This window comes from Chenopodium quinoa, unplaced genomic scaffold (genome assembly GCF_001683475.1).
Source record: "Chenopodium quinoa cultivar QQ74 unplaced genomic scaffold, ASM168347v1, whole genome shotgun sequence".
Lineage (NCBI taxonomy): Eukaryota > Viridiplantae > Streptophyta > Magnoliopsida > Caryophyllales > Amaranthaceae > Chenopodium > Chenopodium quinoa.
In genome coordinates, this window is record NW_018743262.1 from 161,485 (window position 1) to 174,808 (window position 13,324).

A 13,324-nucleotide genomic window follows, 5' to 3' on the forward strand; every position below is an offset into this window, starting at 1 on the left:
AAGTGGCTAAAGCCATGTTTTTAATTACAAATAGCATCACATAATTTTTACATTTATAATTAATGCTAACCAAAATAAGGTATAATATTATACTAGAACTACCAAATTGCTATACAACAGTCCCTGAATTTCATTTCCCTAAACCTGCACCAACCCAAAAGCTCTTTTCATCCATCACAAAAAATCACATATAACTACAGAGACATAACATTAGCTACTATAGCATTAGTACCACTGTTTGAAGCTACAGCCGCAGAAGTAGAAGCTACAGCAGCAGAACTACAAGTTGCAGAACTTGAAGCTGCACCAATAACTTATCTTCAACCACTACTTAACAAAAGTTTTGCATTAATGCTACACAAGTTCAAGTACTCTAAATATCTATGATATATTCAAGTCTACTGATATCATGTACAATTGTTCTGATTCTTTCTTTTCTTCCCAATCCTCAACATTTGTTAGCAATTTCTGTTTCATTTGATTTCTTTCATTGAGAAGTAGGTCAAGCACTAATCTTATATGATGGTGATTCAGTCTTGCAAATTCCTAAAAAAAAATTATAAATAAATTATACTCTAAGTATAGATTAGTTCTAGAGTGTAACGACTTCAAAAATAAGTATGGTAACTTACCTCTATTATTGTTCCTAATCCTATGCCATTTGCACCATCATAAACCTTCATATGCAACAGTAGATAGCTTGCTGAGAAATTATCTTCTCTTTCTTTTTGGAATGGAAGTTCAATTATTCTCAGCTTGTAGGTCAGCATATCATTTGCTTGTAGATGCTTCCTTTGTTTTAAACAACTTATGTACTTGTATCACCTGAATGCAATGAATATTAGTATAATAAAAGATATTGAAAAATGAATTTAAAGATAATTTTTTAATTTATGGATTCTTTACCGTTTCTAAGATAAAACTCAGTACAGGCTCATATTCTTCATTTGTCTCGTACAAAGTGTTGTCCAGATGATCAATTGTTTCATCTTTGAAGTTTATCACAACAAGAAAATAATGATCTTCTAACATCAGTGGTATATATACCTGCATATAGATTTGTTTTAAAAATATTTACTTTAAACATGTTTTTAATTACTTTAAACATATATTGTTCTACTTTAATATTAATTCCGTCTTACACATTGAGCTGCATCCAAGTCCTATGATTGTGAAGTGTTCCAATCAATCCATAGTTTTGTAGACTTGTTACTCCCTTTTTTCCATGAGCTTTCAAACACATTGTTAAAGCATCCTTCCAAAGAAAAAAAATCCAATTATTATTTCTAATATTTTTTCAATGCAGAATTCTAAACTATAAAAGTTAATTTGAAAAACTTACCATGAAGTCAAATCCAAAAACGTATCTGACCAAGTCATTTTCAGACCTATCTTTATTCAGGTGGTTTGACCAAGCAGTGATCACATTACTTGAAACTTTCCATTCATTGAGCAAAGCGTTACAATCTTGCCTTACTATTTCAATTGAATCTATAAACCAGTCAACTACTTCGCTGTAATGTAGAGTTAATGTTAAAGTTAAACTTATGTTAAACAATATTATATATAATGCAATATGATTATTTGTTTTTTTAGGAAGTCTAAAACATACCTCTTGTTTGGAAAGTTTTCACCATCATTATTTGCTAAGTAGTCAATCACTTGGTAACATTGCAAACTCATGTTATCCATTACTTCCTTGTGTTTCTTCAAGAAATCAGAAACACAAATCATATCTTCTACCCCTTTCTCCTTCTCTAGTTTTCTAACTACCCTGAACCTTGAAATTTTTCTCTGAAGTTGTTTTCTTTTGGTGTTTATGTCTGCCAAAGCAAGAGTAGCACATATTTCTACACGATAAACCTTTCTCCTATTTGCTAAATCAAGGTTAGAATCAAAAGTCTCTCTAGAAAAACACAACATATGGATCATTGCAAAAACACCACAATCAAGAGTATATCTTGGTGTCTTCCACTTGAAGTTAACTTCATCAAACTCATATTCAAGAATTTCATCAGCTTTTTCATGATTAATTCTTTTCAGAAAGTTTGACATTTCCTCCACCTTTAACATTTGTAAAGCAATATATAAGTAAAAAAAAATTTATAGTATAAATTACTTTAATAAACATATGATTTACTTTAATTAGAACATCTTTTACTTTATATTTTATATTATATTTTTATAGGTAATAAAATATGTACTTTTAATAGATATTCTTTTACTTTAATAAAAATATTATTTACTTTAATCAGATCATCTTTTACTTTATATTTTATCTTATTTTTTAATTGTCATTATAATCTATACTTTTAATACATTTTCATTTACTTTAATAGTAATTTTATTTACTTTAATAATTTACTTTTTATAAACCAAAAAAAATCTTACCACAATAGATCCAAGAATTCTGTAGAAAGGCTTGTGCCTGTCATCATACTCCCTGTTATCCAAGTAATGAATGGTCTGATTCATAAAGTTAAACACTATTAAACTATAGTGGTTACTCATACAGATTGGAACAAAAATCTGTCACTAAAATTACAGTTATTAGTTTAAAATTCAAAATCATAATTCCATACAATGTAGTTTAATAAACATGAATAATAAGACATACCAACTAAGCTGTCTTAATTTTCTCCTTTGCATCACATAGGCACATCCAATCATACCATGCCTGATTCAATTCTTGTGAGTGTACTAAAGGAGACTTCACCTCTGTTTTTTTTATCTATTGGCTGGGAAGCATCTTGTGACCCGAGAGACAGCTCTAGAGGTCTCTGTGTATTAATAAGAACATACAACATATTACTTTATGAGATCATATATATTTAATTATGATTGAGCTTAACAGTTTTTTTAACTCTTACACTGTGATCAATGCCAAAGAAAAAGCATGAAGGATCTTCTTTCAATTGAGAATCATTCATTAGAAATGACCAACATTGAACTATATTAGATTTTATCATTTGAGTAGGGGCTGTTGGAGCTAGGGATGTTGTGTCATCTCTTGTTATCATGAGAAGACTTTCTAATTTCCCAATCTCTTCACTGTGCAAAATTAAATATTTATAGTAAATAAAATATTATTTAAAGTAAACTAAATATAATTTAAAGTAGATATAATATGTTTGAAATTAAATAATATATTATTTACTGTTTGAATGGGTTGTACTTCACAAAGCAGTATTCAGCCACTACTTGAAAAAGCTCTTGCATTTCATTCATTCTTGATTTGTTTCCTTTCATTGTCTTAGAAACAAAATCAATGTCAACATCTTTCTCTCCACAATCTTAATTGATTTTAACTTTTGAAACTATCTCATTGTGAATGTCCTTAAACTCAATTGTGGATGTTTCTACCTGAAGCTGTTTTTCAGCAACAACTGTAATAAAATAGCAGATATAGTTTCAATATAATGATACACTATTGACTATGGATTGATTTATATTTACTAAAGTTAACAACTTAACTTCAATTATTTTTTTTGTTGCTTCCTTTATAAGTGTTGGCTGATTTAGGATACTCTCAGTAACTGAGTGTACTACCTTACTAATATCAGCATCAACACCTTGGTTTTCAACATCTTTTTCTCCCTAATTATCAGCATCAACCTCCTGATTAGTAGCATCTTTCTCTCCTTTCTCTTCATTCTTTTCTCCTTTTTCTCCCTGGTTTTCTTCCTCCTATTTTTCATTTTTGTCATCATCTTCTTTTTGTTCCTCCTCTTCCTCGTCTTCTTCCTCCCGCTCCTTCTTTTTATCCTTTTCTTCCTCCTCCTCCTCGTCTTCTTCCTCCTCAACCTTTTTATCCATTTCTTCCTCCTCCTTCTTTTTCTCCTTTTCTTCCTCCTCCTCCTCCTCCTCGTCTTCTTCCTCCTCATCCTGTTCTTCCTCCTCCTGCCTTTTGTTTTCATTCTCTTCTTTTTTGTCATCATTCTCTTTTTTTCCATCATCCAGATCCTCTATTTCAAAATCTTCATCATCAACATCCAAATGGACAGTTTTAGGATCAACTGCATCTTCTTCAAAAGTTGTAGGATCTGTTTCAGTTTTATGTTGCTCCTCCCATGTTGACAGAATCACACTAGGTACATTTCTTAGATCATCATAAAGCTTGACTATTTTATCCATAACCCTTTGTACTCTAGGATCTTCCATCAGCCATTATGTTTCAGAAACCTATTGAGAATTAGATGTAGACACATTCATTTGTTGCCTTTTGATCTTTTCTCCTAAGGTAGCTATACACTTAGCATGTATCATTGCAAAGAGTTGTGAATCTCTAGTCAACAAATGCAGTTCTTCTTCAATTTCCTTCAAAATAAATAACTAGTACATTATTTTTTAACACAAATAATATTTACTTTTAAAGTTAATTTTTTTACTTTTAAGTCAACATTATTTATTTTATGTTTATCATTTACTATAGATTATTATTACTAGGAGAAGAGCAATTCAATATAATAAAAGTAAACAAATATGAGATAAAAGTAACTACATTTCATTTTAAAGTAAATAAAAGAAATTATTGTAACTAAAAAAAAAAATTACTCACATCTTTTGCAGCTTCATGTATTTCACTATCTGTCATCACACCTTCTGGTAGGTTGAATGACACCAATCTTCTCTCTCTATTAGTAAAATTTCTATAAGCATTCTCAATTACATCTCCCAAGAATGCTTGCTTTCCTTTTTTTTCTACAAACTAGATAATCATCTTTTTGAAGTTCTCCTTGACCAAAAGATGCCTTTACCTCTTTTGCAATTCTTTCTTTGACTTTCTCATCTGACCAATGTTGGATCAATGGCAGTGTTGTAGGTTCAAGCTGCCCTCTGAATGCTAGATGATGAAAGTATACAAGTTAAAGAATAAGGATACATCCACTGATTCTCGATCTTGATTCCTTTTTTTTTTGTTCTTGAAGCTCCCCACTGATTTGCATAGGTTATTCATCACATAACCACACCAATCTAGTTTATGTATTTCTTTTACATTGTTTGCATAATTTGTTTAACGTAAAATACCCTAGACATGTGGACCAATGAGAGGAGGCCACATGTCGAGTTCAGGATGGACCAAGTGGCCCAATAACCTTTTGACACGTGTCCCCTTCAGATAAGCCTCGAAATGGCGGCCTTCAAGGGCCTAAATCCCAAGAAGCGCTGTAATTCGGCGCAGCCCACCAAAACCTAGGTCAAATGACCTAGATAGGGGCACTCCTACCAATGACCCTATAAATAGGGAGATATTTCCCCATTTTGGGGACACATTCAATCATTTATTACACCTACTTTCTCTCTCATCAGAGAAACACCTGAGCTTGGAATCCAAGCAGATCCCCACCTAAATTTCCGTACTCTTTATCCTCTTTCAAGTTACTAACTTGATTGTCGGAGGCGGAGCTCTACCACCCGGAGTCTTCGTTGTTTTTGCAGGTACAACTCAGCCGGACCAGTCTTTGTGACCTAGCTCTCCTGAGGGACAAAAACATCCAAAACATTTGGCGCCGTTTGTGGGGAGAGTACCTGAAGGATGGTTCAAGAGTCTGTACCGCCCCCTGAGCGTCCGATAGAAAAACCGGAAGTCTTTACTGACTAGGAGGATGATGATCCTCAGGTCGAAACTTATATAGCTAGTGATGGCTCTCTGATAACCAAGCACGTTCGGCCCAGAGACACTATGGAGCGGGGTGCCAGCCAGGCGGGTACAAACCGAGCCTCTGGGCAGCCGGAAGGGGAAACCCATATGGCCAGTGGATCAGCTCTCGTCACTCGAGATGAAATCATGAAATTCATGACAAGTTTCAAGGGTAAAATTAAAGATCTGATCACGAAGAGCCAGGCTGGCCCAAGCAGGGGTCAGTCGGCAAGAAAGACTCCTCTAGAGAAGGGGAAGTTAGTCAGAGATCAGCAACCAACTCCTCACCCTAAGGAGAAGGAAACCGGGACCATTGATTGGTCCAAGATTCTTCTGCCCTAGAGGAATACCAACAATCCCCGCCGGGCTCAACAGCTGATAGGAAACAAAAAATCAACTCTTGACGCCCGGGAGATCATCACCCGCAAGAGGAATCAGCAGCTGTTTGAGTCAGCTTCTACATAAGCTTTCCAGACAGCTTCAAGAATACATCTGCAGGGAATGTACCTCCCTTGCATGAGAGCCATACGGGCGGTAATACCATTCATTCTGGCCCTCAGATTATTGGGAATGCACCGTATGTACCACCTCTGGTCTATGGTCCGTATTCTCCCCCTTTTATACAGCTGACCCTCTTCAGGCGGCATACAACAATGTCCAGCCACTGGACTGGTAGCTCCGTCTGCTCCGCCTGGGTGAACAACCTTCTGCGTTCACCCGGGAGATAACCGAGGCGGCACAGCCGGCCAAGGTTAAAAATGTGTTGGTAGGTACCTATGACGGTACCTCCAACTTGGAGGATCACCTCATGGCTTGTAGGAGTTTATAGGTACGAATACGGAAAACATGAATCATATTCATATAGCACCTAATCCCAAGATCATGCATAACACATAAAGAATTAGAATTAATACCTTTGAAGCGTGATTCCACGTGCAATCGAACAAGAACAAGGGTGATGCAAATCATGACGAGTCCATTAGTCCAATCAAGCATGATCATCCTACAAGTCCAATTCACAAAGAAATCATTCTTGCTAAGTCATTTGAAGATCAAGTGTTAGATACTTTTTGTGCGCATGGACCGTTTCTTGCTAACCAAGGGTTTACTTGTTTACATTCTGGTTATGAATGTTAATGGGCATCCTAGGCACGTTTTGGACAGCCTTAGGCATAGGAAAAGGCGTCCTTGAAGCAAGGATAAACTTCATTGCAAGTCATAAACATTTAGCATGAAGAAAGGCATGAATCAAGGGGAGGTTACTCCACGTTTTTGCTGGTTCTTTATGGCTGTTTTTTAAGCTTCTTTTCAGCAGTTTTTAAGAGTTTAATTAAGGGTGATTAAAGCCTAAAATCAGTTAAGAAAATTTGTTTAGCTTAGGCGTGATTCTAGGCTTGGTTTTAGCTTTCATGTTTAGTTACAATAAACACACATTAAGCTTGTTTAATGCGTGTAGTTTAGTACTAGTTTGCTTTCTTTATTTAAGCTTATGAAATGTAAGTGTATGGCAGATTATGATATATGAATTAAGAAAGTTTTCTCCTTAAAAACTATTTATTCTTGTTGCTAAGATAAATCGTTTTTGTTACCAAGTTTAACTTGACGAAATTGAGTGGTTAAGTGAGTTTTCCTTCCATGCAAATTAAACAACTAGTGGGTTTTAACTGAGTAATCCTTACCTACATATCTTGTTTGTTTAAGTGAGTAATCCTTACAAACTAATCCTTCTTTCCTCTAAAAACGTTCCTTAACCATTTCCAAAGCAACCTACAAACCTTACCCGTAATTTGACTTAAAACACCAACCTTTGTTTCTTTCCACTTAAGTTTGATCCATTAAGCTTGTATTAACTAAGACTTTCTATTAGTTTTTACATCATTTGGCGCGTCAGGTAGGGGGAATTTCTGTCCAAATGGATCAAGCAAACCCAAATGAAACCATTGACCAAAGGAGACTTAGAATGATGGAGGAAAACCAACAAAGACTCTTGGAAACCAATGAGCAATTACATGGTAATATAATGGCTCTAATGGCTCGTTTGTTGACACAAGAACAAAGGGATGGGCGTCAAAACCCTCCTAGATATGATGACAAGAGTCTAAAGGTGGATGTAGACCTTTTTGATGGTACTCTTGACCCTGAGAAGTACTTGGAGTGGGAGCAATCACTTGAGAGGTACTTTGAGTTCAAAGACGTTGAGGAAGATGAACAAAAGTACAAGATTGCTAAGGTAAAGATAGCCAAGTATGCTGAAACTTGGTTGAAAGGAGTCCAAAGAAAACGAGAAAGCAATGGGAAAACTCGTATTTCTACATGGACCAAGCTTAGGAAGAAACTCAGGGGACGATTTGTTCCTTCTAATTACAAGCAATCCATGTATGTGAAATGGAGCACTTTGCAGCAAGGAGGGAGTAGTGTGGAGGAATACATTAAAGAGTTTGAGAAACTTTCCATTATGTGCGAAATAGTGGAAAATGAAGAACTCAAATTAGGGAGGTTTATGGCTGGTTTGCATAAGGACATTTATGAGAAAGTAGAAGTGCAACCCAATCTGACCTTTGATGAAGCTTGTAAGCTTTCGGTGAAATTTGACAATCAAAAGAAGAAGAAGAAACATTCGAACCCTTTTGACCCAAAATTCAAACGTCCATTTAACCCACCAAAAGAAACCCCTTCCTTTCCAAATTCCACTACCAAAAAGAACCCTACCTCGTTTGATCTTTCACAAAAAGAAAAAGGAAAAGCCAAAACCGGAGACTTAAGTGACATTGTTTGTTTCAAATGTCACGGAAGAGGACACTAAAAGAGAGATTGTCCTAATGCAAGAGCTTTAACCATACAAGAGCTTAAGAACATGATGGCACAACCTTTTGTCCTTGAAGAAGAGAAGGAGGACGAAAATGGTAGTGAAAATGTACCTTTAGAGTCTTATGATTCTAATGAGGAAGAGGAGCAAGTTGATGACTGTTTTCCCGAAAAAAATAGTCTAGTAATGAGGAGAGCCCTCCAAATGCACGTGGAGGTTGAGAAAACCCCAATTCAAAGAGAGAATGTCTTCTTAACCAAATGCAAGGTTAATGAAGATGTGTGTGACTTAATTGTTGATAGTGGTAGTGAAGCTAATGTTGTGTCAAGTGATCTTGTTAAGAAACTTGACTTGAAGACTACTAGACATCCTACTCCTTACAAGTTGAGTTGGCTTGATAAGAGCAAGAGTACGGGGGTTAGAAAACAATGTCTAGTAAAATTTCAGATTGGTTCGTATGTGGATGAAATTTTATGTGATGTCATTCCCATGGATGCTTGTCACATTTTGTTAGGGAGGCCATGGCAAAGTGACAAAAAATCAGTACATGATGGCCTATCGAACACCTACACCATTACTCACCAAGGCAGCAAGAAAGTGTTGCACCCCTTACCACCACAAAAAAGCCTTTCCCAAACACAATCCCCACCACCACAAAAAGAACCCAAAAGAAAGGACATTTTGTTGCTTTCCTTAAAAGAATTCGAAAACTCTTTGGAGAAGGAAGATGAAGTGTTCTTATTGTTTTCTAAAGAGAAACACGAAGGTTTGTCCAACAAAACCCTAGGCTAGCCGCATTGATCAAGGAGTATGAAGATGTTTTCCCTAATGAATTACCACAAGGGTTGCCTCCTATTCGTGGTATAGAACATCAAATAGATTTGATTCCGGGAGCCCCCCTTCCAAATAAACCCCCTTATAGATGCAATCCCATGGAAACTAAGGAATTACAAAGACAAATTGAGGAGTTGATGCAAATGGGTTACGTGAGAGAATCCATGAGTCCTTGTGCCGTTCCAGCTTTGTTAGTTCCAAAAAAGGATGGAACATGGAGGATGTGTATTGATAGTAGGGCGGTGAATAACATAACCATTAAGTATAGGTTTCCTATGCCTAGACTTGATGATATGTTAGATGAATTGAGTGGAGCTCAAGTGTTTTCCAAGATAGATTTGAGGAGTGGATATCACCAAATTAGAATGAGGGAAGGTGACGAATGGAAAACAGCCTTTAAAACTAAGCATGGTTTGTATGAGTGGCTTGTTATGCCATTTGGATTAACAAATGCTCCAAGCACCTTCATGAGACTTATGAACGAAATGTTGCGGCCATTTTTGGGGAAGTTCGTAGTTGTTTACTTAGATGACATTCTCATCTATAGTAAAAATGAGGAGGAGCACTTGAAACATTTGGAAGAGATTTTCAAAACCTTGAGAGAGCAACAATTGTATGGAAAGTTGGAGAAATGCCATTTTTTGCTAACGGATATTGTTTTCCTTGGTTATATTATTTCAGGTGAAGGAATTAAAGTTGATCCAAGCAAAGTGGAAGCCATTTCTTCATGGCCAATTCCAAAAACAGTCACGGAGGTTCGTTCATTTCATGGACTTACTTCGTTCTATAGGCGGTTTATTGAACATTTTAGCACCCTTATGGCTCCCATCACCGAATGTACAAAGAAGGGAAGTTTTCAATGGACTCCACAGGCGCAAAAGGCGTTTGAGTTGGTGAAAAAAAAGATGTGTGAAGCGCCGGTTCTAGCCCTTCCAGATTTCATGAAACCATTTGAAGTTGAGTGTGATGCAAGTGGAAAAGGAACAGGTGCTGTCCTAATCCAAGAAAAGAAGCCAATTGCGTATTTTAGTGAGAAATTGAGCCAAGGAAAATTGAATTACTCCACTTATGACAAAGAATTCTATGCCATGGTTCGAGCTTTGGATCATTGGTCACATTATTTGAGGCCACAGCCTTTCATCTTACATTCGGACCATGAATCTTTAAGGTTTATTCATGGGCAAAAGAAGTTGAATGCAAGGCATGCTAAGTGGGTGGAATTCCTACAATCTTTCAACTTTGCAACCAAGTACAAGAAGGGCAAAACCAATATTGTGGCGGATGCATTATCAAGAAGGCATAGTCTTCTTGGAATCATGGAAACTAAAATTCTTGGTTTCGAGGTCATGAAGGAATCATACAAAGATGATCTTGAACTCAAGGAAATCATGGAGTCTTGCAAAAATGGAGTCCACGGTTCATTTGTCATAGTAGATGGTTTCCTTTTCAAAGGGAACAAACTTTGTGTTCCTAAAGGTGCAATTCGAGAATTGTTGATCAAGGAAGCTCATGGAGGAGGACTTGCTGGTCATATGGGTATACAAAAGACCCTAGAAATCTTACAAAGTCATTTTTATTGGCAAAAAATGTTAGCTAATGTGCACCAAGTTTTGGCTAGGTGTTCTATTTGTCAAAGAGCCAAAATGACGTTTCATAAGGGAGAGTATAAGCCTTTGCCCATTCCCGAAAGACCTTGGGAAGATTTGAGTATGGATTTCATAATGGCCTTGCCTAGAACAGCTCGTAGAAAAGATTCTATCATGGTGGTCGTTGATCGGTTTTCAAAGATGGCTCATTTCATAGCTTGTAAGAAGGTGGATGATGCGTTCAATGTGGCGCAACTTTTTTTTAAGGAAGTGGCTAGATTACATGGTTTGCCTAGAACCATAGTTTCGGATCGTGACACTAAGTTTGTGAGTCATTTTTGGAAGTCCTTGTGGAGGCTCGTGGGTACTAAGCTACTTTTCTCAACAAGCCATCATCCACAAACAGATGGTCAAACCGAAGTGGTGAACCGAATTCTTGGTTCTTTGCTTCGTGCCTTAGTGAATAAGGGAGGTAAAGATTGGGACTTGAAGTTAGCTCATGCAGAGTTTGCCTACAATAGAACTCCAAGCAAAACTACAAAGTATTCACCTTTTGAAGTTGTGTATGGTGTGAATCCTTATGTGCCGATTGATTACATTTCACTTCCTAAAGATAAGTTCGTGCATGGGACAGCCAAGGAGCATGTAGAATTCATGATTTATGTCCATAAAGAAGTTAGGAAGAACATAGAAAAGGCAAATGAGTCATACAAGAAGCAAGCTAACAAAAACTTGAGAAGTATGAAGAAGTTCGAGGTGGGTGATCTTGTGTGGATATTCTTGCGCAAAGAAAGGTTTCCTAAACAAAGGAAACACAAATTGATGCCTAGGGCAGAAGGGCCTTTTCAAATCATGGAAAAGATCAATGATAATGCTTACAAAGTGGACCTTGGAGGGCAATTCGGAGTTTCATCAACTTTCAACGTGGGTGACTTGGCTCCTTATCTAGAAGATGATGAGTTGAGGGCAACTCTTTTCGAAGAAGGGGAGGATGATGCAAATCATGACGAGTCCATTAGTCCAATCAAGCATGATCATCCTACAAGTCCAATTCACAAAGAAATCATTCTTGCTAAGTCATTTGAAGATCAAGTGTTAGATACTTTTTGTGCGCATGGACCGTTTCTTGCTAACCACGGGTTTACTTGTTTACATTCTGGTTATGAATGTTAATGGGCATCCTAGGCACGTTTTGGACAGCCTTAGGCATAGGAAAAGGCGTCCTTGAAGCAAGGAGAAACTTCATTGCAAGTCATAAACATTTAGCATGAAGAAAGGCATGAATCAAGGGGAGGTTACTCCACGTTTTTGCTGGTTCTTTATGGCTATTTTTTAAGCTTCTTTTCAGCAGTTTTTAAGAGGTTAATTAAGGGTGATTAAATGTAAGTGTATGGCAGATTATGATATATGAATTAAGAAAGTTTTCTCCTTAAAAACTATTTATTCTTGTTGCTAAGATAAATCGTTTTTGTTACCAAGTTTAACTTGACGAATTTGAGTGGTTAAGTGAGTTTTCCTTCCATGCAAATTAAACAACTAGTGGGTTTTAACTGAGTAATCCTTACCTACATATCTTGTTTGTTTAAGTGAGTAATCCTTACAAACTAATCCTTCTTTCCTCTAAAAACGTTCCTTAACCATTTCCAAAGCAACCTACAAACCTTACCCGTAATTTGACTTAAAACACCAACCTTTGTTTCTTTCCAATTAAGTTTGATCCATTAAGCTTGTATTAACTAAGACTTTCTATAAGTTTTTACATCATTTGGCGCGTCAGGTAGGGGATGAAATCTTATGTCTAGTAAAATTTCAGATTGAGTTTGTATGTGGATGAAAAGAATACATCTGCAGGGAATGTACCTCCCTTGCATGAGAGCCATACGGGCGGTAATACCATTCATTCTGGCCCTCAGATTATTGGGAATGCACCGTATGTACCACCTCTGGTCTATGGTCCGTATTCTCCCCTTTTATGCAGCTGACCCTCTTCAGGCGGCATACAACAATGTCCAGCCACTGGACTGGTAGCTCCGTCTGCTCCGCCTGGGTGAACAACCTTCTGCGTTCACCCGGGAGATAACCGAGGCGGCACAGCCGGCCAAGGTTAAAAATGTGTTGGTAGGTACCTATGACGGTACCTCCAACTTGGAGGATCACCTCATGGCTTGTAGGAGTTTATAGGTACGAATACGGAAAACATGAATCATATTCATATAGCACCTAATCCCAAGATCATGCATAACACATAAAGAATTAGAATTAATACCTTTGAAGCGTGATTCCACGTGCAATCGAACAAGAACAAGGGAGACAAAGAACCTCAAGCGTGATTCCTCTACTTGGTCCACAGGCACAGATTAAGTCCTCCACTAATGCTAGTTAGTTGCAATTGAACCCTTCAATTGACCTTCTATGGATTAGAACGAGCAACGAACAAATCACGAACCACCACGAAGG